The sequence below is a fragment of the Neopelma chrysocephalum genome, unplaced genomic scaffold (assembly GCF_003984885.1).
Source record: "Neopelma chrysocephalum unplaced genomic scaffold, ASM398488v2 Primary Assembly neopelma1_22b, whole genome shotgun sequence".
NCBI lineage: Eukaryota > Metazoa > Chordata > Aves > Passeriformes > Pipridae > Neopelma > Neopelma chrysocephalum.
The window spans coordinates 19,608,430-19,611,180 of NW_020897690.1; the positions used below are offsets into that span (position 1 = coordinate 19,608,430).

General features: G+C 38.2%; 1 long non-coding RNA gene across 1 annotated transcript; it reads left to right on the top strand.

Moving 5' to 3' along the window:
- Positions 1–1,607: 1,607 nt before the first annotated feature.
- LOC113964939 lies at positions 1,608–2,405 on the top strand. The gene is made up of 3 exons (XR_003533349.1): positions 1,608–1,694; positions 2,000–2,077; positions 2,317–2,405. It is a non-coding gene; the product is annotated as an uncharacterized LOC113964939 (long non-coding RNA).
- Positions 2,406–2,751: the final 346 nt, after the last annotated feature.

The window sequence follows — 2,751 nt, forward strand, 5'->3', positions numbered from 1 at the left end:
GCCCACACTGTCCCCATTCATAAAAAGGACTGCTAAGAACTGCCACTTGAATCATATATGTATGGTATATTATATCCTATGATATTCTCCTGCTTTATATTTAAACAAGAGAAAGTTTTTAAACATCTCCTGCATGCTTTTATCAGTACAAGTTACAGAGATTCCCTGAAGTTTGTTCTACTGGGCTGTGAATATTTCCTCTAATTTTTTTTCTGTTGTTCTGCAGTTATCATAAACTGTGGCAATGGATCTATGGAAAAAGTCCTGCCAAAAATGGACTGATGAATCAGAAGTTTTTAATGTTGTTTGAACATGTGTTAAGATGGCTCTTTGCAGAGTCACTGCCTTTCCCGATACCTTCTGTGTAACCCCCTATCTCAGGCAGGAGTGTCCTGGGAAGATGTCCCAAGGTGCTCCAATTGGTCCTTTGTTAACCCTTTCCTTATTTGACTGTAAACTCCTTACCTGGTTGTAACACCCCCTCACCTGTGATTGGTCCCCAAGGGCTATATAAGCCCCCTCCCAAAATAAACTTCCTCTTTTGTCCTCTCTCCCCTGGTGGCCTGGTGAGTGCTCCATTGTGGGGTCCCAGGGCCACATGGTGGGGGGCAGGGTGGAAGGGCATACTCCTTCCAGGTAATGGACTGAAACGAGGCCTGAAGGATCTCCCCCATCCCAAATCATCTACCGTAATAAACCCCAAAGCCTTCCAGTTATTTTTTTCCTTTCCTGTTTTCAGATTCTTAATACAGAAAGGTCAATCCTCAGTGAAGTATTGATATTGTTAGAAGAGTTACTTTCCTCATCTGCAATGTTTTGTTAGAAAACAAATATTTGATCAATTTTATGCAAACAAAAAGATATAAGAGTCAGCAACTGGATCCTCATAGCTGTAGCACAGTAAACTAAACAGTTGAGTACTTAATTAGTTGTGTGGTATGCACTACATCTCATTGCTTTGATATGGGGAGATCAGATTTCACCAAGGAAAGAAAAATTTTCTTATATTTAATAATATGGATTAATAAAGAGTAATCACTTCCAAAAGGATTTGGTTGGAAATTCCCCAGGTTGCTAGTTAAGAACAAAGAAGAATTCACCTCTTAGACATTCTTTCCTTTAATTGAAAATGTCAGCTTCTTGAAAAATTACACCAAGCTGTAATTTCATGATTGTTTGCAATTGAGATATTCATTTGGATTCAGTAAACTCTGTTTATACACCTATCATGTCATTGAATATCAGCTTCAAATATTTAACCATGGACAAATCATCTACTTTTCAATACAACAGCAATATTTCAGAGGAAAACTGTGGACCACTTACAAACTTATCCCATTTCCATTACATGATATAACACTAAACTATTAAATTTTTACTGGTATCTACAATTGTTCAAGTTCACGTGTGGTTTATAATGTGGTGTTTGGGACTTGCATAAACTCTGCGTTATACAAAATTAAATTGATTGAACTAAGTATTTCTCCTTTTACTTACTGAGGATTCTACTAATTCCTTTTAATTTTGAAATGTATAGTCTTTGCACATTCTGCAGACACATTTTTGTTTCATGTTGTTGCCATGACAACCACAATATTAATGTCCATGATATGTATCAAGGTGGCTGACTACTGACTACCCTTGACTTTGAAAGACACTATCTCTGGGAGGTTATAGAAGGCTAATTTAGTCTGGTAAAATTAACAAACACAGAACTTTTGTCATGTACTGTACAGTGAATATCACACTGCACTGGGGCAATCCTCAGATACTGGGCAGTCCTCAGATACCACTTACTTCCTTCCCATTAAACTTTCTTCCCATGAAAAGTAGGGGTGAAAAAGCTGAGAATCAGCCACCATGAGCTGGCAGCTTTCAAAGTGAAAGGCAAGGTGCCTGTATGTGAAACACCTGTGTACCATCAAAGAGAAGGATCAATCAGAATCCAGTGGTTGCTATACCTCCCGGCACAGTCCCAGTCTACCTTAATACTTTTTAGTTTGCAGGAGTTGAGCCTGACACTTCAGCCTTCACTTCCTTTGCAACCCAAGACTGAGACCGTGCATTATTGAGCTGTGTAAGTTTATTCACATCACAATGTACTCACGGGTGTGATTGCTCCCACATACTCTAGAAAGAACCTTTAGATGCAGTTCGACGCTTGATGGACCCTGCCTATACTTGCAGGATTTACAGGTTGTATTGAGCAGCTACACTGGCTAGGGGATGGATGGAAGATACTATACATCAGTGAGACCTGTTACTTTATAATTTTCCAAGAAAAATAACAGTGATTTTGGTTTTCTTTTTCTGCAGGAATCTCAAAGAGAATTTTGCTCTACTACATGTCTGTTGGCCTACTTTCTCCATACAGTGAAAAAAAATGTTACACTAAAAAAAAAAAAAGCAAACAAAAACCTCAAAAGAATGGTTGTGTCTGGAGCTTCTTCTTCATTCCAGGACTGAGAATTAATATATTACCTCTCTCCTGGTTCCTCTGATTATGCACCTCTGTTTCACATGAATAGTCAACGTTATTGTTAGCGGGTTCAATTAAACAGCTTTCATTCTACTTCCTCACAGCCTTAGGCAGTAGGTCTCCACAATATTTCTCAGTTCTGAATAATAACATTTCAATGACGACATCTCAGATAGAACAGAGGGAGCTGCAAGGCAACAAAGTTAATTTCTTTTTCAGTAGAAATCATCAATCGTTCTTTTAAAAAAAAAAAAGTCACATTAACAAGGTGC